Here is a 25921-nt window from a genome sequence, read left to right as displayed (position 1 = left end):
GTGTTAGTACGCCTGTCATTATAGTGCAGACTTTCCATAGCATAGAAAATGGCCACATTTCAATTTGTGTAACTGAACTTTGTTTCATGTCACTGGTCATATAAACCTATGTAAACAGGAAAAATGCGGAAGAGTTTGGTTGCATCTAACTACAGCCCCAAAAAATACCATTGGCCATGCTGAGCCTAGCTACATTGCTAACAGGAGTGACAGCGCGTCTGACTGACTGGGAGGTCGCGCAAAGCTCGGAGAGGTACGGATCAGCTCGTCTCAATTCAGAGAAGAACATATTTCATTATGGAAGTACAGTGGACTGTTCCTTTAAGAATTCCTGCATATACCCTGTCCTGACTCCTTCCACAAATACATCCTAATTTAAAAAAAAAAATTGACATAGAATTTAACCTTAACACTCATCCTGAGTTTTCCTTCTCCCTCACTTTCCCAATTCTTTCCCTCCTGCACACCTCTCTTCCATAAATATGCTACAATGTCTGCATTCGTAAAAGTGCTGACAGCAAAGTTATCTGAAATTTTAATTTTTTTTTTAATTGTGCATGGCATTTTCCTATATCTCGCAAGAACAATATTATGCAGACAAGATGTGATCATTTTGATGTTCTGAGGGTTGCTTTTCTTCATTTTGGAACTGAATATCCTACTTGTTGAGGTAAATAGTATGGCCCTACAAAAATAGGCATATGTGAGGAGCTTTAACTAGCATAACTATGGAACTGTATCACATCAAGATGGTGACACATGGAAAAGATTGCAATGACTGCATCGACCTTGAAGAGTTTTGAGTCGCAGGTATGTAATTTGTGGTTGACATTCACGAATAGATCTGTGAAACAAAAGAGGAATATATCTTTTCTCTGTTACTGCTTTTGTGTTATTGTTTCTTTCTTTGCAAGATCAAAATATTAGGTGTATAACTCCATACTTGCTACTGTGGAGTCGAGCCCATGCATTCTAAGGCTAAGATAGCTAAGCACTAGCTAGAATGTAGCTAGCTAGATTTAGTAGTCTGTCCAGAAAAATGACAAGTCATCCAACCTTGCTCTATCTTGCAGTTGCACTCACTAGGCAGGCTTTCCTTTTCTTTTCTGTTGGCTTTTAGCTGGTGGGAGAGCAGAGTCCACCATGTTTGCCCATGCCAAATTGTTTTGGTTAAAAGTAGGTCAAACATGCCCAACAGTGGTCCCACGATGTGATTGCTCACTTGCTTTGGCAATCTCTGGAATCGTAAAATACGGGAAGCATTTTATCTTGGCAAAACATTTACCCATAGCATCAGGTGTTTCCCATAATGACTGGGTCCCGAGAGCATGTACAACACGGTCCAAAGGATCCCTGAATCTTTTCAAGTCTTGGCGAAGGTTAGGTTATGCCGAGCCGCTGTGTTGACGAGGCTTCTGTAGGTGTAATTAATGATTTTGTGTATTTAGGATTGGATAAGTGATCAATCTTTAATAATTACATGAAATCAGTCAATAATTTGAAGGTTAATAGTTAAAATGAATCAATCCTATTGAATCGTTTAATTTGACTCATTTGAATTGAATCATACCATAGAATCAGTCTCATTGAATTGGTTGAAGTGAATCATTCAAATGAATCATCCAGTGAGTCATTTGGTGAATCACTCAGTGAATCATTCAGTGAATCAAGTGAATCATTTAGTGAATCAAGTGAATAATTTAGTGAATCAAGTGAATCATTTAGTGAATCGTTTAAAGAATCAATTGAAGAATCGTTCAAAATTTGATAATTCAAATTTATCACTTACCAAACTGAATCTAATTATTCATACACCTTAAGAGTTCTTTTGCGATGTGGGTGACTTCAAAAGTATTTAGAACAGCAGATAGACACCACACAATTTCAATAATAATGGAGTTTATTATAAAAAGATAATAAAAATTTTAATAAAAAGAAAAGGAAAAATTGAACAATTTAATAGCAGCAGAATTGAAATCTTCTGTAAACAGAGTGTGTGTGTGTGTGGGGGGGGGTGTATAAGCAGTTTTAGCTTGTGAGCTATGTGAGGCACAGGAATTTGTTATCTGCAATCTTGGTATGTGTGTGTGCCCGTGCCAGGACGAGCCAGAGTGTCTTATCTGCAATCTTGGAGGAGGGGAATCCTCATGATTTAGTGAGCACGCGTTTTCTCAGTAACAAAGAAATTCCACACTCATAACATTATCAAACCCCCTGAAATCTTAATAAGGTCAAAATGTGTGTTAAGGAGATTGAGGATATTAGTAAAAGAATAAGAGAGAGAGAGAGACATGCACAAACTTATGGATTAACCAATTTTAAAATCAATAGTACCAAATAATAGAGAATCAACAATAATACAGTGTGCACACTTATTCCTGAATATAACTTCACACTTAGTGAATTAATGACTGTCTAGACTAATATTATTTTGCCCAGTGCCAGCCTTAATTCAAAAGTCTTGCCTTTCTGTAGAAAGCGGAGAATCTCTGATGAATCAGATGTTCACAGGAGTCTGGAGAGGTTCTTTGGAGAAGCTTCAGTGGGGGGAGAGAGAGAGAGAGAGAGAGAGAGCGGTTGCTCTGAAGTTTTCTTTGAAGATCTTCGTAGCTTGTGAGAATAAAGTTCTGATCAGACAGGGACGGTCCAGCCGCTCCCAACACCAATAAACTGCCTATTCGGTCGCAGTCTAGTACGTACTGAAAAATAACTGAAAGAACCGGTTTATAACTCACTTGAGTTAAAAGCGCGCGCGTTTCCGGAGTCCACCGTGATCAAGGGTGGATAGAAGGAGGAGAACGTTCTAAAACGTGTCTCTTGCAGGAAAGAGTAGTGGTTTCGGATGGTCCGATGGTGAGCATCTCTCTATGGTCTGTCCTCCGCTGAGTTCAGACACCAGAGACAAAGAATAATGGCGTTTCCAAGTCTCTTATGTGAAACCTGAGGAATGATGTACGTGATCCCGCCCAGGCGTGACGTAGTCAACGCGGAAGTTGGCTGGGAGTTGTAGTTCTTAGACACAAGATGGTGGCATGATACCTACATTCCCCCTTTTGGTCTCAGGGGTATGACGGAGTCGTAGCACTGAGAGCACCGTACCGTATCATCGCTGTGTCCATAGTCCTTGAGGTAGACCTGTCCTGCACAGTTCATGGTGTCCTGTGAAGACTGTGTAAACTTGTGAGTTCCAGTGAGACAGTTGGAGGTAGGCACTTTCGGCATATAATCGCTATAGGCACTTGGGCATATAATCACTATCTAACTAGACTAGGGTTACCTCAGAGTTCAAACTGTGAACATTACATATTTTTCCAGTGAAGACTACATATATACTTCATTTCAGTGCAGGCTACATATATATATACTTCATTTCCTACTCAAAGAAAATAATAAAACAAGAAAAGAGAGGAAGTGGAGTAGAGAAAAGAAGTGTTAGTGTTTAGGGTGTTAACCTAATCTTCTGGCAAGGTAACGGCAACAGGTGGTTTGGCCAGAAAGCGTGCGCTACTATGGCCGAAGCCGTCAGGAATGCAGACTCCTTTATCCAGCTTGGCGTATAGCGTCGCTATTCGGTTGTGTAGCATGCATGCGATACCAGCAGAAAAGACCCAGCCACAGAGAAGAAGTCCCAAAACAATCAGACTTATGATAGATCCTAGGTCAAGTGACTCTCGGATCTGAGTTTGGGAGACTATGGTTGAAATTCCATTCTGATCTACACTAAATTTCACCGTTTTGGTCCCTTCAACCAGCAATTGCTGTTGGAGGGTGTTACCGATCTCCAGATCATAACCTTCAAATGCATCTCATCTCATCTCATTATCTCTAGCCGCTTTATCTGTCTACAGGGTCGCAGGCAAGCTGGAGCCTATCCCAGCTGACTACGGGCGAAAGGTGGGGTACACCCTGGACAAGTCGCCAGGTCATCACAGGGCTGACACATAGACACAGACAACCATTCACACTCACATTCACACCTTTAGAGTCACCAGTTAACCTAACCTGCATGTCTTTGGACTGTGGGGGAAACCGGAGCACCCGGAGGAAACCCACGCGGACACGGGGAGAACATGCAAACTCCACACAGAAAGGCCCTCGCCGGCCCCGGGGCTCGAACCCAGGACCTTCTTGCTGTGAGGTGACAGCGCTAACCACTACACCACTGTGCCGCCCCTCAAATGCATCTCATCTCATCTCATTATCTCTAGCCGCTTTATCCTTCTACAGGGTCGCAGGCAAGCTGGAGCCTATCCCAGCTGACTACGGGCGAAAGGCGGGGTACACCCTGGACAAGTCACCAGGTCATCACAGGGCTGACACATAGACACAGACAACCATTCACACTCACATTCACACCTACGGTCAATTTAGGGTCACCAGTTAACCTAACCTGCATGTCTTTGGACTGTGGGGGAAACCGGAGCACCCGGAGGAAACCCACGCGGACACGGGGAGAACATGCAAACTCCACACAGAAAGGCCCTCGCCGGCCCCGGGGCTCGAACCCAGGACCTTCTTGCTGTGAGGCGACAGCGCTAACCACTACACCACTGTGCCGCCCCTCAAATGCATCTATCATCTCAATTTCCGAATCATACCTGTCAGTACTAAGATGGTGTAGGGTGATGTCATCTATGTGAATGGTGGCTCCCTGTGGTACACTAAGGAACACCGTTTGGTTTGGGATTTTCATTCTTGTGGCTGTGTGGTGCTGGTTGTAGGACATCAAGATTTCAGTTTTTGGAGTGTTAACAACCCACCGACTACCAGCTCTCTCTACTCTAGTTTCCATATCCTTGTCCTTTGCGGACATTTGACTTACACACTTTTGTTCGGGCGCTTTCGCCCTCAGACCACACAGGCGATCTGTAGTGTCTCTAATAAATGGGTTGCTTGGGCAGACCCAGTGGATGTCTTTAGTGGAAGTACACATCTCTAGGTTGGGAATAAAGTAGACAGAGGGGTTGTCATCATGGTATGCTACCATGGGTGGTGTTTGTATGTGTATACGGACATTGTCCTTCCAGAAACCTACGTTGAGGACAGATCTGAGTCTATATATGTTGTTTCTCTCAATGATGGGTAGATTTAGTATGAAACCTATCTTGAAATCTTGTGGACTCACAAAAATGGGGATAGCACTACCGAGACTATATGCCAGGTGTATTTGCAAGGAATGCACGTCTCTAGTAGTAGTAGTGGATTGTAGTATATTCTCCACCAAGTTAAGGGGTGTGAGATACGATGGGACCTTGCCACTACTCAGGGAACTGATTGAGTCACCTACTTCTCTAAGCAGGTCTTGCATTAAATCCCTTATTTCTCTGAGATATTTGATCTCGTTCTTGATTCTTTCAGCCAATTTGTCTACAGTCTGCATGGTGTTATGGATTAGATCAGTATGCAGGTTAACGGTTAGTATAGTTCCCTGCAGGGATCTGCCTAAGCCCTGCAGCTCGTATTGTTGGATAAGCAGTTTCTCTCGGATCTCTGGCATTTCCTTTTGCAGAATGCTAACTTCCTTTTTCAGCATATTCAAACTGACTGTGTTGGCTGCAGAGAGACCAATAGAAAACAAGGATCCAATGGCAGATGCACAGATAATTAAACCCCCGAGGAACCTTTTCTGACGCGTTTTACCACTCAGTTCTTCCTCGGTGACTATGAATTTTTGTAATTGTTCTAGCATGTGGGTAGTGGTGCATTTAGCGTGTACAACTACATTAGATATCTCGCCATTTAGTCCGTTATCGTCGCTCGAAGGTATCAGTGACCTGAAGTGTTTGCGGTATACGGCCCATGGGTCTAGTCGGGCGTATACCCGTTGAGTGTGGATGTGACAGTTTGTAAGAAGGAGTCCAGGAGCCTCCTGCAGGATGATGCCAGCTGGGGGGCCAGGCTCCACCACCTCACTTGACTGACTCAGTTGTAGGGTGAGGAGGATGCACAGGATTCTGAGGGAGTCCATTCTGTAACATACAGAAGGATTTTCTTTTATTTTATTGGGTTGATAAATATGATCGGGAGTGTTAGCATACGCTTAAAGATAAGTGATGCATACAAGCTAAGTAGACAGGATGGGCCTAGCTATCGTCCACCCCCTTTTGGAGTGAAGACTGTTCAAAAAGTTTGCTTTGATTATTATGGACCCATCGATATGACAGCGTTTGATTAGGTCAGGGTGTCCTAATGTGATACATGATGGAGAACGGTTTTCCCACGATCGAAAGGTCTTGACCAGGATGGTAGGAACTTCTCTGAGATTCGGGCATAGTAGGCTTTGTGTCCTACACTCGAATCGAGATTCTTTTGGGCACCTGTAAAGGTTGACTGGAGGTGGCGTCGTAGGTTGGCGACATGTTGATGTGCGGTGTATGCAGTTGCGACAACGCTCATGTCCTCTGGTTTGTATAGGAGATGCAGTGGGAGAACCATTTCTCACCCAGTCATCATCTCAAAAGGTGTGACTCCAGTGGCGCGATGAGGGGTGGACCGAATGGCCCTTAGCACCAAGGGAAGTTTCACATCCCAATCTTTACCATGGGGGGTGACATACTCTTGCAGCATGCTCACAATGGTTTGAATAGCTCGTTCAACCTGACCAGAGGATTGAGGGTGGTGCGCGATATCGAATTTCACCTCGACGCCTAACATGTTCCACAGCGCAGCCATTACACCAGCAGTGAAATGGGTGCCTGTGTCTGAGTCGATGGATAGAGGGAGGTTTTTCAAAGAAGTGTGGCCACTAGGGGGAGTCGCGATGTGGGGTGTTTCGACACCGGACTCGGTGTGCAAAGACATGAACTGAAGTTCATGAGAAATTTGATCTCGCGTGGCACTTGGTTGATCAGTGTTTGCACTAATCTCATTGCAACGAGTTTGTGCATGTTTTGTGGGATCCAATGACTGTGGGATTTTGATTTGTGTAAAGCTGACTAAGTTTATATTGCAGGGCTTGGTTGGGATTGGGTCGCCTTGTGAGAGCCATGTGTCAGAGATGGTGGTGAAGACTTTAGCGCACATGAGAGGTGCGTTTTGTGTGTTTGCCTTCGCCACCAGGGGGGGCCCTACATCCTGACCCTCGCCTGCTGTTTCAGAGGGATTTCCTCCCCCTTTCACGAGATCTACTCGTGGTTCCTGGCCTAGTCATGCCAGTGGGTAGCTTTTGTCATTTTTCTCGGGCTCTTTGGTTTTATTGGTTGAGGAATTTGACTGTTCCTATAACAGTTTCCCAAATTCAGCCAAGCAGGCCTTCAAAGAGTCCAGTTCTGAGTGGGACTCATCAGGTTGGTCCGAGTCACTGTGTTGTTCATTTCTACCTCTACGTTTAGTGTTACGGTCAGAACGCTCCTGCCATCTCTGGCCAGAGCGGGGATGACGGTCTTGCTGCCAACCGTTTTGTTCCTTGTGACCCTTTTTACATGATGGGCGGTTGCCATAGTCACTATGACCTTGCCATCGGTCTCTCCTGGCATTACCTTGCCGATTCTCCCACTCACCTTGGTGATGGTTTGGCAAGGATCGGGCTGGACCAGGATTTTTCCAGGTGGATCCCCCTTTCGGTGCTTCACCTCCTTCTAAGGTTAGCGGGGGCTTGTCCTCACCTTGGAGGCTAAGAACTCTGGGTTCATCATCATTTCCATTTGCGGGTTTGACAATGGTCTCCCAGGTCATTTGGCCTAGCTGCCTAGTTTCCTTCATCGAGTAGCAATTTTGTCGACACGTCAGTGTGACTTGAGTCCACACACTTGGGTGGAGGTTATGTAAGAAAAGGGATTTGAAGCCTCTATCTTTTTCTAAACTTGGTGCATTGCTACCCTGAAAGTAGGCGGTACGTAGCCGTCTATAATATTCACAAGGCGCCTCAGACCGTTTCTGTTTGATTTGTATAGCACACAATGTCGTGGAGGTTTCATCTGTGTACAGCGCGTATTCTTCCCTCATGTAATTGCGAAGTTTCGAATAACTATTGCGAACGTTTGGCAGTAGTGTCTCTAAAAAGGCATGGACGCTGCTACTGGAGGTCTTCCAGACCAGTTTAAGCTTCTCTCGTGTTGTGGCTCTCGGTAGGTCCATCAGGCATCGGTCAATCTCTCGTAAATAATCATTTACGTTGGTTCTTTTATTATCGGGATTGAATCGCTCGATATCTTTGGCAAGTAGGTCAATTTGCCGTATGCGGAGGGCTTGGTGCATGTCTTTACGTGACCCCCTTCACTTTCCTGAGTGCTCACTATCTGAGCTACTCTGGAATTGCTCCCGTTCCGCATGAGAGTCGTAGTCTGATTCACCCGAAGGTGGATCAGGGAAGCTGTAGCGCACTGACCTAGGTGTGCTACGGGCCTGGGCTTGGGATGAGCGCAGGGCAACTCCACCCTGGCTAGACAATGACGGAGTCGTGTAGCGAGTTGATGGAGGTTGGCGGGGCGCCTGGTGCTCGACCAGGTAATCCTCGGTGTCCAGTTCGGATGCCTCTTCCCGCTCTAAACTTTGACGCATGGTTGGGGGTCTCTCATGCCCCTCGCGCCCTTCTTTGGGGTTCTGCTCCTTGGCAGCCCTTCCGGCGCCTTTCTCGGCTTTCTCTAGCCTTTCGGCGCACTCATCGAGGGAGTCCTTCAAGAGGCTATGCTCCCTAGATAAATCATTGACCTCGGCTGTCAGCTCGGCGTTGCTGATGGTCAGCCTGTCAAACTCTCCGAGCAGGGATCTGATCTGTTGATCAGTATCCTGGAAGTGTAACAGGAATAGTTTACCTAGTGCATCTTGGACACTGATTGTTGTTCTCTTTGGATCTCTCATTTGTGTTATTGAGTTGATTATGCCAGCTTGGCAATCATGCCTACTCATGCCCCTAATGGTTGCCCTATCGGAGTCAGAGCAGTGAATGAGGTCTGCGATGACCTCAAAAAGGGACACGTCTTGCTTGTTGTCTTCAGTCTCTGAGACACGAGGGGATGCCATTTTACTTAGATTGGGTATTGGGTAATTAACCAATCAATGAGTCAATTATCAATTAATTATTATTAATTAACATTAACTATGTAATTAATCAATTAACAAGGTTTATTTGTTTGGAGATGTTCTCTTATCCTAAGTTATCAATAGGTTGTTAGAATTTGTGATATGGTTATCACACTCCTGCTTTAACACACCTGGGGATATACTTTAGCAGTGCTGAATCCACTGGTAAGGGATCTGCTGTAACAATACTCAAGAAGTCGACAAACAAATCGCCTCACACGGGGCGCCACTTATGTAGGTGTAATTAATGATTTTGTGCATTTAGGACTGGATAAGTGATCAATCTTTAATAATTACATGAAATCAGTCTCATTAAATTTGAAGGTTAATAGTTAAAATGAATCAATCCTATTGAATCGTTTAATTTGACTCATTTGAATTGAATCATACCATAGAATAAGTCTCATTGAATTGGTTGAAGTGAATCATTCAAATGAATCATCCAGTGAGTCATTCGGTGAATCACTCAGTGAATCATTCAGTGAATCAAGTGAATCATTTAGTGAATCAAGTGAATCATTTAGTGAATCGTTTAAAGAATCAATTGAAGAATCGTTCAAAATTTGATAATTCAAATTTATCACTTACCAAACTGAATCTAATTATTCATACACCTTAAGAGTTCTTTTGCGATGTGGGCGACTTCAAAAGTATTTAGAACAGCAGATAGACACCACACAATTTCAATAATAATGGAGTTTATTATAAAAAGATAATAAAAATTTTAATAAAAAGAAAAGGAAAAATTGAACAATTTAATAGCAGCAGAATTGAAATCTTCTGTAAACAGTGTGTGTGTGTGTGTGGGGGGGTATAAGCAGTTTTAGCTTGTGAGCTATGTGAGGCACAGGAATTTGTTATCTGCAATCTTGGTATGTGTGTGTGCATGTGTGCCCGTGCCAGGACGAGCCAGAGTGTCTTATCTGCAATCTTGGAGGAGGGGAATCCTCATGATTTAGTGAGCACGCGTTTTCTCAGTAACAAAGAAATTCCACACTCATAACATTATCAAACCCCCTGAAATCTTAATAAGGTCAAAATGTGTGTTAAGGAGATTGAGGATATTAGTAAAAGAATAAGAGAGAGAGAGAGACATGCACAAACTTATGGATTAACCAATTTTAAAATCAATAGTACCAAATAATAGAGAATCAACAATAATACAGTGTGCACACTTATTCCTGAATATAACTTCACACTTAGTGAATTAATGACTGTCTAGACTAATATTATTTTGCCCAGTGCCAGCCTTAATTCAAAAGTCTCGCCTTTCTGTAGAAAGCGGAGAATCTCTGACGAATCAGATGTTCATAGGAGTCTGGAGAGGTTCTTTGGAGAAGCTTCAGTGGGGGGAGAGAGAGAGAGAGAGAGAGCGGTTGCTCTGAAGTTTTCTTTGAAGATCTTCGTAGCTTGTGAGAATAAAGTTCTGATCAGACAGGGACGGTCCAGCCACTCCCAACACCAATAAACTGCCTATTCGGTCGCAGTCTAGTATGTACTGAAAAATAACTGAAAGAACTGGTTTATACAGTGGGGCAAAAAAGTATTTAGTCAGTCACCAATTGTGCAAGTTCTCCCACTTAAAAAGATGAGAGAGGCCTGTAATTTTCATCATAGGTATACCTCAACTATGAGAGACAAAATGAGAAAAAAAATCCAGAAAATCACATTGTCTGATTTTTAAAGAATTTATTTGCAAATTATGGTGGAAAATAAGTATTTGGTCAATAACAAAAGTTCATCTCAATACTTTGTCATATACCCTTTGTCGGCAATGACAGAGGTCAAACATTTTCTGTAAGTCTTCACAAGGTTTTCACACACTGTTGCTGGTATTTTGGCCCATTCCTCCATGCAGATCTCCTCTAGAGCAGTGATGTTTTGGGGCTGTTGCTGGGCAACACGGACTTTCAACTCCCTCCAAAGATTTTCTATGGGGTTGAGCTCTGGAGACTGGTTAGGCCACTCCAGGACCTTGAAATGCTTCTTACGAAGCCACTCCTTCATTGCCTGGGCGGTGTGTTTAGGATCATTGTCATGCTGAAAGACCCAGCCATGTTTCATCTTCAATGCCCTTGCTGATGGAAGGAGGTTTTCACTCAAAATCTCACAATACATGGCCCCATTCATTCTTTCCTTTACACGGATCAGTCGTCCTGGTCCCTTTGCAGAAAAACAGCTTCAAAGCATGATGTTTCCACCCCACATGCTTCACAGTAGGTATGGTGTTCTTTGGATTCAACTCAGCATTCTTTCTCCTCCAAACACGACAAGTAGAGTTTTTACCAAAAAAGTTATATTTTGGTTTCTTCTGACCATATGACATTCTCCCAATTCTCTTCTGGATCATCCAAATGCTCTCTAGCAAATTTCAGATGGGCCTGGACATGTACTGGCTTAAGCAGGGGGCACTGCAGGATTTGAGTCCCTGGCAGCGTACTATGTTACTGATGGTAGCCTTTGTTACTTTGGTCCCAGGTCTCTGCAGGTCATTCACTAGGTCCCCCCATGTGGTTCTGGGATTTTTGCTCACCGTTCTTGTGATCATTTTGACCCCATGGGGTGAGATCTTGCATGGAGCCCCAGATCGAGGGAGATTATCAGTGGTCTTGTATGTCTTCCATTTTCTAATAATTGCTCCCACAGTTGATTTCTTCACAACAAGCTACTTACCTATTGCAGATTCAGTCTTTCCAGCCTGGTGCAGGTCTACAATTTTGTTTCTGGTGTCCTTTGACAGCTCTTTGGTCTTGGCCATAGTGGAGTTTGGAGTGTGACTGTTTGAGGTTGTGGACAGGTGTCTTTTATACTGATAACGAGTTCAAACAGGTGCCATTAATACAGGTAACGAGTGGAGGACAGAGGAGCCTCTTAAAGAAGAAGTTACAGGTCTGTGAGAGCCAGAAATCTTGCTTGTTTGTAGGTGACCAAATACTTATTTTACCGAGGAATTTACCAATGAATTCATTAAAAATCCTACAATGTGATTTCCTGGATTCTTCCCCCCCATTCTGTCTCTCATAGTTGAAGTGTACCTATGATGAAAATTACAGGCCTCTCTCATCTTTTTAAGTGGGAGAACTTGCACAATTGGTGGCTGACTAAATACTTTTTTGCCCCACTGTAACTCACTTGAGTTAAAAGCGCGCGCGTTTCCGGAGTCCACCATGATCAAGGGTGGATAGAAGGAGGAGAACGTTCTAAAACGTGTCTCTTGCAGGAAAGAGTTGTGGTTTCGGACGGTCCGATGGTGAGCGTCTCTCTATGGTCTGTCCTCCGCTGAGTTCAGACACCAGAGACAAAGAATAATGGCGTTTCCAAGTCTCTTATGTGAAACCTGAGGAATGATGTACGTGATCCCGCCCAGGCGTGACGTAGTCAACGCGGAAGTTGGCTGGGAGTTGTAGTTCTTAGACACAAGATGGCGGCATGATACCTACACTTCCACGAGCATCTGAGACATGGATTCGAGACAAATACATCTCAATAGCCTCAATGAAGGTTCCCCAAGCTTCAGGAAGTATTCCCAAGCCCATCTATGAGTATTTACCACTTAGTTTGCTGAAGAAAACATCACCACCAAATTTCAATGCATGCATTGAAGTTTTTTGCGATGTTTTTGGCTGCTCATGAGGCAGAGACACACCAAAAAAAACAACTTGTGAAGCTTAGAGAACATTCACCGTGCATCGCACAGTTGGTGATGTTACCATTTTTTTCATCACCAAGTATTCACAAACCCATTGTGAGCTGTAGTGTGACCAGGGCCTAAGGATACTGTTTTCATAGAGCTTTTGCAAGTATTCTGTCAGGTAGACAGATCAAAGTGCAGGAAGAGAGAGTGTTTATTAGCAGGCATGATATTTACAAAAACAAAACACGCAACCAAAACAGAAATCAGTGTCAAAGCTGTGTACCGTATTTAACCAGCATCATAAACATGGCTAGAAACAAACTTGATAGTGATAATGATAATACTTTGCAAAGCCTCTGTGAAAACAGTGTCCTTATATGCACATGCTGATTACACTCAAATCAGAATCAGGTGTTTCCCATAACAACTGGGTCCTGTGAGTGAGCGTGGCCACTCGAGCGCGTGAAAGCGTGACAGTCAAGTGTTCACCTACTGTGTGACCATAACTTTTAGTTCACTTGTATATTGCCATGCATCACCAAAATGCTTCATTTTCATCAACAACCTATCACAAAGCATCGCAACCTGTAGTGTGACCATAGGTTAAGACGAGAATGCACCACGCTAGAATCTTTTTCCTCCTGATTGGATGGTTAGTTGACAGCATGCTGATTGACTAGTCAGTAAGTACATCATTTTGGCATGTTAAAAAACTGTGAAAGATTCATACTCACAACTTGACTGTTGCGATCTTGTAACTTGAGTGTCACAAGTTTATAACTTCAGTGTGTACCGTACAAAGGTAGGAAATTTGTTTGTCCATCCAAAAATTTTACACACGTGCAAATATTTGTGTGCACAAAACTTTCACGCATGCACAAAATATTTCTACAGCTGAAACACTTTTTTTAACACATAATACCATACTTAATAGTCTAATCTTTCTCTCCCATAGATTTGCACTGAATTGACTCTCAAAAATATGGAACAAAGCACGTCCCGTATCAGTTCAATACAGAACATGCCATTTAGTTTTGATTTACAGGATGATGTTGTATTTTATGGGATGGTTGTCAACCCTAATAGAGACTCAAAATGTAAAGAATCAAACAGCTGATTGCAAGGTAGTATAACTAATAAACTTTGACTTACTGTAGAAAATTTACTCAAATTACTGTTTGAACTTACTCTTCAGTGCATTATTATAATCGAATATTACTAGAGGGGCGGCATGGTGGTGTAGTGGTTAGCGCTGCCGCCTCACAGCAAGAAGGTCTGGGTTCGAGCCCCGTGGCTGGCGAGGGCCTTTCTGTGCGGAGTTTGCATGTTCTCCCCGTGTCCGCGTGGGTTTCCTCTGGGTGCTCCAGTTTTCCCCACAGTCCAAAGACATGCAGGTTAGGCTAACTGGTGACTCTAAATTGACCGTAGGTGTGACTGAGAGTGTGAATGGTTGTCTGTGTCTATGTGTCAGTGCTGTTATGACCTGGTGACTTGTCCAGGGTGTACCCCGCCTTTCGCCCGTAGTCAGCTGGGATAGGCTCCAGCTTGCCTGCGACCCTGTAGAACAGGATAAAGCAGCTAGAGATAATGAGATGAGATGAATATTACTAGATCCCAGATATATGATAAAAGTTTAATGGAAATCAATTATATTTCCAGTACTTGAATAAAGAAAGTGGCATTGACAGTTGATCGACAGTTGATGTGGTTCATGTCTGTAAGTATATGATTTATGATTAAAAGGTGTTAATGATGGTAATATTATTGATACAGTTTATTGGGAGAATGTTACTAATAGGTAGCTCTATTTTGAAGGACAGTGTAAACAACAACTCAATTTATCAGTTAATTTTTATTATTTGAGTGGTGTATTGTCAGGGTGTGCAGACACTTATGGACACAATTGCAGGGGAGAGCGGCCGCATCGCAAACCGGTGAACTAATCCAAATCATGATGCGAGAATCAGAGTCAGGAACAAGCCATGCGCGCTCTCTTTCTCTCACACACACACAAATAGAAATTAAAGTCTCTGGTCTGGTGTAGTTACTGTATTTAGAGCACCTTACAAAGTCCTTTATTGTGTGTGTCAAGTCAAGTTTATTTGTATAGCGCTTTTAACAATAAACATTATTGCAAAGCATCTTTACAGAATTAGAACGACTTAAAATATGAGCTAATTTTATCCCTAATCTATCCCCAATGAGCACGCCTGTGATAACGGTGGCAAGGAAAAACTCCCTCAGATGACATGAGGAAGAAACCTCAAGAGGAACCAGACTCAAAAGGGAACCCATCCTCATCCGGGCAACAACAGACAACATGACTATAACATTAACAGTCCCAACATAAAGTCAGCTTTGTTGATGCTATAAATGTCTGTATGCCTGTCCTCAGGTGTGTCTGTGTGTGTATGTAGGACACCCCCTCTGCAGTGAGAGTGTGTGTCTCCTCAGCCTGTGTTGGATCTGCTGCTGGAGGTGGACCTGAAACTGATGTAGTTGCAGGGAGAACTGATGCAGTTGCAGGGATGTGATATATACACACACAAAGAGATGGAGGAGCAGGAGGTGTGTGTGTGTGTGTGTGTGTGTGTGTGTGTGTGTGTGTGTGTGTGTGTGTGTGTGTGTGTGTGTGTGAGCAAGATTTTGATTTTAAAATGATACTGTATTACAATGTGCAACAGAACAGACAAAAAGCTTCACTCAATCAATATGCATTAAAAACACAGAAGTATTAAAAAATGAATACAAACATTTACAAAAAATGTGCAAATTGTAATTCATTGTCAATGACAATACAAAGAGCTTGTTTGCAATACCATACATATTGAAAGGTCACCATGTCTTGCATTAGTTTGTAGAACTGGAAATCAATCAACACTCTAAACTTAACTAGAGACGGAAATAAAACTATATCATTGCCAGGCTGACGGTTAATCTTGTTTTTCTGACTGACATATATTGCCATCTTGGCTTGCCCCAAAAGAACATTCAAGAGCTTACATACATTCTGCCTGTGTCTCACATATCTAAAACCCAAAATAAAAGTCTCTGTGGAGAATTCTTCACCAAAACGACTGAACAAATACTGTAGAATAAGGAACAAAGGCCTCAATCTTATGCAGTGCAAGAAGGCTTGGAAAACAGTCTCTCTTTGACAACAAAAAGGACATTCCTGTCCAACCTCTGGGTTTAAAACTGAAACAAAGGCATTGACACACTGCAAAAAAATTATATCTTAGCAAGTGAAAATATCTTGAAAATAGTTTAACCAATCTAGATTTCCTATTATAAGAATACAAGACACCAATTCTGAGATTATTAAACCTAGTTCTAGATTGCAACCAACTTATTCTAAGATGTCTTATCAAGTAAGATTATCTGTCCATGCAGCAAGATAATTTCACTAGTATTAAAGAATTTTCTCCTCAAATTCAGTTTTCAATTTTTTGCAGTGCAGCCACAGCTCCATAAAGAATTCTCCACCGCAAAGCACCTACTCTCTTAGCTAAAGGTGGTTTATAAAGTGCTCTCCATTCAGGTCTCACATCAGGGCTCAATTTTAGGACATTGTGCCAGGGTGTGTCAACCTTATTCTCTAACATTATTTTATTAAAAACTTTCACACAACAAAGATACAATTATTTTCCAGTAACAACAATCAGCACCATTGTAGTTGGACTCCTGGATGATAAAAACGGACCAGCACTCCCATCCAAATTGGGTGAGAGTACCATCCCAGGGAAAACATGTTCATCAGGATGCAACACCCCTGTCCAGTAACCTTCAAGTAGTTTAGTCTCAGTTGTGGTGCAAATAGCATGCCACTTGCCACCTGGAGAGGTGAGACCTTAAAGGAACAGTCCACTGTACTTCCATAATGAAATATGCTCTTATCTGAATTGAGATGAGCTGCTCCGTACCTGTCCGAGCTTTACGCGACCTCCCAGTCAGTCAGACGCAGTCAGACGCGCTGTCACTTCTGCTAGCAATGTAGCTAGGCTCAGTATGGCCAATGGTATTTTTGGGGGCTGTAATTAGATGCGACCAAACTCTTCCACGTTTTTCCTGTTTACATAGGTTTATATGACCAGTGACATGAAACAAGTTCAGTTACACAAATTGAAAAGTAGCGATTTTCTATGCTATGGAAAGTCCGCACTATAATGACAGGCGTACTAACACCTTCTGCGTGCTTTGGCAGCGCATTGATACGGAGCTCAGATATCAATGCGCTGTCGAAGTGCGCTGAAGGTGTTAGTATGCCTGTCATTATAGTGCGGACTTTCCATAGCATAGAAAATCGCTACGTTTCAATTTGTGTAACTGAACTTGTTTCATGTCACTGGTCATATAAACCTATGTAAACAGGAAAAACGTGGAAGAGTTTGGTCACATCTAATTACAGCCCCCAAAAATACCATTGGCCATACTGAGCCTAGCTACATTGCTAACAGGAGTGACAGCGCGTCTGACTGCGTCTGACTGACTGGGAGGTCATGCAAAGCTCGGAGAGGTACGGAGCAGCTCGTCTCAATTGAGATAAGAGCATATTTCATTATGGAAGTACAGTGGACTGTTCCTTTAACCCCAGAGAATCAGCAACCCCCTTCACATTTCCAAAATTTGGTTCAGCCACATCAACTACATGTTTTTAAAATCACAGTCTTTGAATCAAGAAGTATCTTCTGAACAGCAGGAAAACTGTCTGAGGAAATGTCCAAGCACGCACCCCCAATCACAGGCTCTTGCAGAAACTAATGTAGGGAAGTTGCTGGCCCCTGTCTTTGCACTTTGAACATGGCCCAAATTCTAAAAAGACTCAGATAAAAAGGAGACAAACCAGAGAAATCCATTCCCTGTGGAGTCATTAAGAAAAGGGACTTATCCAACCCCAAACCTCCAAAAGTCCTCAAAATTGCACAACTCACAAGCCTCCATGCAACAGCTGCTGGTCCAGTCAAGAGTCTCTTCACAAACTGCAGTCTGAAAGCTGCAGTCCTACCATGCAGGTGTATGAGGCCATGCCCACCTTCATCCTTAGGCAGGGATAAAACAGGCTGTGGAGCCCAATGTAAGTCCCCCCCCCAAAAAAAAAAAAAATCCCCAAAATGGACCTAAACAGGCTAGTTGATGCCAAAAAGATGCCGCCACCAAGTTGTTAATGATTAATATGCACCCACTCTGTGACATTTCTGGCAACAGCCATTTCCACCTTTCAAATTGCCCTTTGACCTTTCCAGCTCACTCCCAATTTTTCATCATGACAGTATTGTTCCCTAGAAAAACACCCAAATACTTGAAACCATCTTTTTTCCAAAGCAGTCCATCTGGAAGACTTGGCACTCCCTCCCTCCATTGACCAAGTAATAGAGCCTTGCTTTTGGACCAATTTACTTTGGCCAAAGATATAGCCCCAAACTCCCTAAGTGTGCTTAAAACTACCTCTATATCCCTTTCCCCATTAATTAATAAAATTATGTCATCAGCATAAGCTGACAACTGCAGAGGTAACGTACAGCCTGGCACTTATACACCACTTAAGTTCATTCTTAATCTGTGTAAAAGAGGCTCTATTGCCATCACATATAATATCCCAGACAAAAAAAAAACAGCCCTGCCTCACACCTCTACCAATCTTGAAAGGAGTACAAACCACCATTAATTTGCAGTATACTCTCCTCATCACTGTACAGGACCCTGATCTCCTGAATGAAGCCTTTACTGAAGCCAAAGACATACAAAACATCCCACAGGTACCTATGCTCTACCTAATCAAAAGCTTTCTCCTGATCCAGAGACACCAACCCCACATCAAGCCCTAGAAGTCTAAAAACATCTAAAACATCATGAATCAAAGAAACATTGTCAAAAATTGATCTACTGGGAACACAGTAATTTTGGTCCAAATGAATGACCTGGTTCATTACTTTACTTAGCCTGTTGGTCAGGGTCTTGGATAACAATTTATAATCACTGCACAGGAGCAATACAGGTCTCCAGCACTTGATGTCGGTAAGGTCACCTTTTTTAGGGAGGAGTGTGAGGACTGCCCTGCGACAACTCATTGGCAGGTGCCCTCTGGCTAAACTAGCATTGAGTACAGCAAGCAAGTCCTCCCCTACCTCTGACCAGAAAGACTTATAAAAGTCCACTGGAATACCATCCAAGCCAGGAGCCTTGCCACACTCCATACCTTGAAGGGCCCTCTCCAATTCCTCCAGAGTCAGGGCAGCATCAAGCTTGGCTAAGGACTCCACCAAAACCTGAGGCAAACCATCCAAAAACAGTGTCTGCTCATTCATCACCTAATTCGCTCCTGTACAGATCTTGAGAAAACTGAATGGCTTTATTGTAAATTTCATGATCCCCAGACAATAGAACTCCAGACTCAGAACGCAGTGAATGACTGAACAACTTCTGGCCATTTTTCATCTCCAGGCTAAAAAAGAACTTTGAAGGTGCACCCATCTGGTCCACACTCCAAAACCGTGAATGGATCAACGCGCCCTGTGCTTTAATTCCTAGCAACACAGCTAAAGTGTCCTCCTTATTCAGCTTTTCAATGTTATCATCACTCCCAGTAGAATAAGCCAAATTCTGAATTTCTAATAACTCCCCTTCCAACATCTCAATAGACTGGGTTCTGTCCCTTGTGATGTTTCGAGTATACTGTTTACACAACTACTTAATTTGTATTTTGCCAAAATTCCACCATTGTTGCAAAGAACTAAAAGACACCTTATTTGCACTAAAATCATCCCAAAAGGTTTTAAAAACATCTCTAAAATGTTTATCATGCATTTGAGCAGTTTTGAAGTGCCAGTATGCACTTTTTGGCTTCACAAAATTCAAAGTTACCACTCATGACACTAACCCATGATCTGAAAAGATCACAGGAGTAATCACACAATCCTTAAAAATATTAAGATGGTGTTTAAAACTGTAGAACCTTGCCAATGAGAGCATATAATTGAGCATGAGCCCAAGTGAAAAGCCCAAGCCTTTGCTCCCTGTGAAAATTCCTCCACACATCCCTTAGATCATGTGTCTGAATACATTGAATAAGTTTTCTTCAGGAAAGCATATGCGGCTCAGTGTGGTTTCTATCTAAATCTTGTTCTGTGCAATTAAAATTCCCCCAACAAATAAATACTTTTCACTGTTGCACCCAGATACAGTGGTGCATAAAATATCTTTAAAAAGATACACTTTCTGCTGCTTTACACACAAAAAAACAAAAACATGATCTTCAAAATGAGCTCTTACTTTTAACAATTTTCCTTTTACCACTTCCACCACCTTGTAGGATATTGGAATAAAACCCTTTGCAAATAAAACTGCAACACCCCCACTAACCGTTGTATTATGGCTTAACAGGGAAAGCCCATCCCACTCAACCGCCCAATCGACCGCATTCCCCGCATCGCTGTGCGTCTCCTACAGGAGAATGAGATCTAAACGTTTATACTTTAATATAACGGAAACCCTCCCGCTCAGTAAAACGCTTTTCAGCCATAAACAACCTTGTCTTAGTCATAAACTGTTCAACATTGGGGAAATAATCATCAATTTGCATATTTTTGGTGCGCTTAGTTTGTGCCAGGGATTTTTTGTCATTCGCGCTATGAGATTGAGCAGAGAAACCGCTCCTATGCAGACTACAGGTAACATTACATCCAGATTCACTTTCGCTTTCAGTGTCAACCGGATTACCTTTAATCAGACCCTTCATATCTTTCCTTTTAGCTGGAGCATGGGGTTTATTTCGTCTCCTCTTTTTTGAGGCACTTTAAACACATCCTCTGTCTCTATTTGAGAACTTTCATCTCCAACATCGTTATCAACAGACTGATCAATATCATCTACTGATACGTAACTATTTTGTGAGTTGTCAATGCACATATTCTTGTCTTGAATGTTCTCTTCCCCTACTGACTCTGCAGGAGTAGGGCTACTCTGATCAGGGGAGTTAACCTCAGCAGGGGGCACTGCACCCTCTCCCAGTGTTTGAGCTCTTTTCGTTTCAACATCCTCCTCATTAGTGGATTGTCCCTGTTCAGTCCTCCTATGACCATTGCTTAAAACAGGGGTCTTCAACGTTTTTCAGGCCAATGACCCCCAAACTGATGGAGAGATGGAGCAGGGACCCCTACTATATATATTGTATAAAACTGTGTTTTATATCAAAGTGGGCCTAGTGCCATGTATAAACATAGCTACCCTGTTATTGTGCATTCAATTCTAAGCTATTCAAATAATACACAGGTTCATGTATTCACATTTTTATTTTAAACATGTGCAAGGTACAGGGTGACAATTTTCACGATCCAGTCCATGACATCTGACAATTCTGCACTCATGTCTTTGGCAACAAGTGACTCCCTGTGTAGCATGCAGTGCGTCCAAATCACTTGCAGAACCACATCCCTTACAAGTGTGATTAGTCCGCTTTTTAAACCAGCCATGGCTCTTGCACCGTCGGTGCACAGCGCAATACATTTTGCCCATGGAATGTCATTTTCTCTGAAAAAAAAAATCAATTACTTTGAAGATTTCAGAACTAGTTCTGTGTTCAGGAAGCCGCTTACAAAACAAAAATTCCTCCTGCATTTCCTTTTGATCGACAAAGCGCACAAACGCCAGAAGCTGTGCGTCCTTTGACACGTCTGTTGATTCATCCAATTGTAATGCAAATGCATCTGCCAACCTCAGCTTCTCTATCAGTTGCACCCTCACATCAGATGCCATCTCGTCAATGCGACGAGCAATGGTTGTGTCCAACACTGGAATAGTTTTCAGTTTATTAATGTCAATATCATTCCCATACATTGTTTTACACGTCAGGTGCTGAAGGCAATATTAAATCCTCTCCAGTTGTGTATGGCTGTTTCTTCTGGGCAATCCGAAGAGCAACTTGATAAGAGCATTTCAAAGCTAGCTCACCAACTTTGGCTGATTTCCTCATCAGTGTCTGTTGACCATCTGTCTCCTTTTAGGTAAATCCAAACTTCAGATAATTATCTGTATATTTTATTTGATCTAATTTTTTTTACAAAGATATCTTCTTTTCAATAATATTGCAGCATGCGTCTTGTGTCTGGGATCTTAGTCAGCTGGGGACTGAATAGTCACGGGGAACCTGACAGAGCCAGCCTGTAACATGCGACCTCGTGATTGGCACAGCAGCAATAGGGGTGGGTCCTCCTCTTTCAGTCCCCCCAGGATTTTGCGGGCTGTTTTTGTGATTGTTGCGGGCTAAAATGTCTGATGTTGCGGGGGGTTTTCCAAAAAATTGCGATGAAAGATGCGGTGTTTTTTAGGTTTTTGTTGCGATTACATTGCGGGAGGAAGTGAAAGTTGCGAGAAATTGTTGTGATTTTCTCTTTTTGTGATTTAAAATTGAGTGATAAGTTATTACTGAAAAACTATTGATTAAAAAAACAAAGACACTGAGAAATGGTCCTATAAACAACTTTACCAATATAAAAGATTACCAGGACTACAAAAATGCAGAAAAATAGGCTTTACTTATCCAAAAGCACCTGTTGGTTCAAAAGTTAAAGTGCATAGAACCTCACAGCACAACATGAAGTTACCTTAAAATATAATATAAATGCCTCAGCTTTCATGTAAGAAAAAAAAACTATTAATACTAGTACTGTGTGCAGGCAGTCTCTCCTGAAGACTAAATTAAACAATAATTATAAACTAATAAAATAAATGGCTCAGGCTTCAGAGAAGAAAAAAAAATTGAACAGAATCTCACAGTATGATGCTGAAGCTGCCTAAACAATGGAAAATAAAATACCATTTTGGCAAAAATGTTGGCATCCATTAATTTCTTGTATTAAGTAAAATAATAATGTAAAGTGCACACAGTCCTTCACTGTAAACATAACACACTTTCAGTAACAGAATTTAAGCCTACATAAACACTGACTTGCACATGCTGCTTCTCTTGAACGTATACACGGAAGTAAGCAGCGTTGCCAGATACTGCTGACGTTTTCCAGCCCAAAATATGTTCAAAACCCACCAAAATGTACTTGAAACCGCCCAAATGTGCGGGAACTGCCCAATCTGGCAACACTGGAAGTAAGGTGGAAGGTAGTTTGTCGACGTCACCTCAAGACGATGCCAACGATTGGTCAAATTTGCGGGAAAGTTGCGGTGATTGGATATAATTGCAACACTGCCCTGAATTCGCAGGGATTGGTTGAATTTGTGTTGAAGTTGCAAATTGCAACATCGCGAAATCCTGGAGGGTCTGACTTACGCACAGAGATTCTTCCAGATTTTCTGAATCTTTTGATGATATTATGCACTGTAGATGATGATATGTTCAAACTCTTTGCAATTTTACACTGTCAAACTCCTTTCTGATATTGCTCCAGTATTTGTCAGCGCAGAATTAGGGGGATTGGTGAACCTCTTCCCATCTTTACTTCTGAGAGCCGCTGCCACTCCAAGATGCTCTTTTTATACCCAGTCATGTTAATGACCTATTGCCAATTGACCTAATGAGTTGCAATTTGGTCCTCCACCTATTCCTTTTTTGTACCTTTAACTTTTCCAGCCTCTTATTGCCCCATCCCAACTTTTTTGAGATGTGTTGCTGTCATGAAATTTCAAATGAGCCAATATTTGGCATGAAATTTCAAAATGTCTCACTTTTGACATTTGATATGTTGTCTATGTTCTATTGTGAATACAATATCAGTTTTTGAGATTTGTAAATTATTGCATTCTGTTTTTATTTACAATTTGTACTTTGTCCCAACTTTTTTGAAATCGGGGTTGTAGATAAAGAGAACCCAGTTAAACAAATGAGACAAAAATATTTTACTTGGTCATTTACTTATTGAGGAAAATGATCCAATATTACATATCTGTGAGTGGCAAAAGTATGTGAACCTCTAGGATTAGCAGTTAATTTGAAGGTGAAATTAGAGTCAGGTGTTTTCAATCAATGGGATGACAATCAGGTGTGAGTGGGCACCCTGTTTTATTTAAAGAACAGGGATCTATCAAAGTCTGATCTTCACAATTGTCATGCTCCACCCCAGACTTATTTTTACTCCTATTAAATCTTTTTTATTATTGGATTTACTGGTCTGTGTTCTGCTCTTGGATCCTACTCACCACATCTCACCTCCCATAACAACAACACGTTTGTGGAAGTGTATCATGGCACGAACAAAGGAGATTTCTGAGGACCTCAGAAAAAGCATTGTTGATGCTCATCAGGACGGAAAATTTTACAAAACCATCTATAAAGAGTTTGGACTCCACCAATCCACAGTCAGACAGATTGTATACAAATGGAGGAAATTCAAGACCATTGTTACCCTCCCTAGGAGTGGTCGACCAACAAAGATCACTCCAAGAGCAAGGCGTGTAATAGTCGGCGAGGTCACAAAGGACCCCAGGGTAACTTCTAAGCAACTGAAGGCCTCTCTCACACTGGCTAATGTTCATGTTCATGAGTCCACCATCAGGAGAACACTGAACAACAATGATGTGCATGGTAGGGTTGCAAGGAGAAAGCCACTGCTCTCCAAAAAGAACATTGCTGCTCGTCTGCAGTTTGCTAAAGATCATGTGGACAAGCCAGAAGGCTATTGGGAAAATGTTTTGTGGACAGATGAGACAAAAATAGAACTTTTTGGTTTGAATGAGAAGTGTTATGTTTGGAGAAAGGCAAATACTGCATTGCAGCATAAGAACCTTATTCCATCTGTGAAACATGGTAGTGGTAGTATCATGGTTTGGGCCTGTTTTGCTGCATCTGGGTCAGGACGGCTTGCCATCATTGATGGAACAATGAATTCTGAATTATACCAGCGAATTCTAAAGAAAAATGTCAGGACATGTGTCTATGAACTGAATCTCAAGAGAAGGTGGGTCATGCAGCAAGACAATGACCAAAGAATTGTCAAAGAAGAATAAAGTTAATGTTTTGGAATGGCCAAGTCAAAGTCCTGACCTTAATCCAATCGAAATGTTGCGGAAGGACCTGAAGCGAGCAGTTTATGTGAGGAAACCCACCAACATCCCAGAGTTGAAGCTGTTCTGTACAGAGGAATGGGCTAAAATTCCTCCAAGCCAGTGTGCAGGACTGATCAACAGTTACCAGAAATGTTTAGCTGCAGTTATTGCTGCACAAGGGGGTCACACCAGATACTGAAAGCAAAGGTTCACATACTTTTGCCACTCACAGATATGTGATATTGGATCATTTTCCTCAATAAATAAATGACCAAGTATAATATTTTTGTCTCATTTGTTTAATTGGGTTCTCTTTATCTACTTTTAGGACTTGTGTGAAAATCTGATGATGTTTTAGGTCATATTTATGCAGAAATATAGAAAATTCTAAAGGGTTCACAAACTTTCAAGCATCACTGTACTCTTTCATTTGACAGTCACCATTTTGTATCTAAACGCATGTTTGAGAAGTAACGTGAGGTGTCGATAATAGTGATCACGTTCACCCGGTGTCCACCATTATCGACACCCTGTGGAATTAAGTGACATTTACAACCGTTATGTATCAATCTTTGTGTAAGATTGTTGAAGTAGATGAAATACTTTAAAACAATAAAAGTGCTGTGATTTATAATATTTTTTTCTGATTCATAACATAATGGAATGCTATGAGTATTTGGAATCCTACTGCAATAAATAGAATTAAACCAGAATTAAATTCCTAGCATATAAAATATTACATGCTTGGAATATTCAGATTTTTCAATTCCATTCAAATTTTTTTTTTCAGTTTGTTTTAAATATCTACCACATATTACAATATCAGTAGACATTTTATACTTTGGTTCTAGGAATGACATGTGACATTTGACTTTGATTTTCAAGTGGTTACAATGTCAATTGCCTGTCGACATTTATTGGTAAACTATGAAACTTAGAAATTAATTCAAACAGCAATGAAGGATTAAGAAAATGTGATCTACGAAAATACTTAGAAAATGGGTAGAAAGTGGAACAAAAAGATTTTCTGACACAGGTTAAACATTATCAGTTAATTTGTTTACAAACATTAGAATTACTTGTTCATTTACGTAAGCACCGGCATATTTATATAAAATATATTTTGTACTAAATATAAGTCTGTGTAAAACAAATTTTAAATAAAACTGTTTTTTAAACTTAATACCACATCCTGATTTTTTTCAAAAATAAATAATCATCTGGATATCGATAATTGTGGAACAGTGTCGATAACTGTGGACAAAGGTGTTGATA

The sequence above is a fragment of the Neoarius graeffei genome, chromosome 4 (genome assembly GCF_027579695.1).
Source record: "Neoarius graeffei isolate fNeoGra1 chromosome 4, fNeoGra1.pri, whole genome shotgun sequence".
Lineage (NCBI taxonomy): Eukaryota > Metazoa > Chordata > Actinopteri > Siluriformes > Ariidae > Neoarius > Neoarius graeffei.
This window is presented reverse-complemented; position numbering follows the sequence as displayed.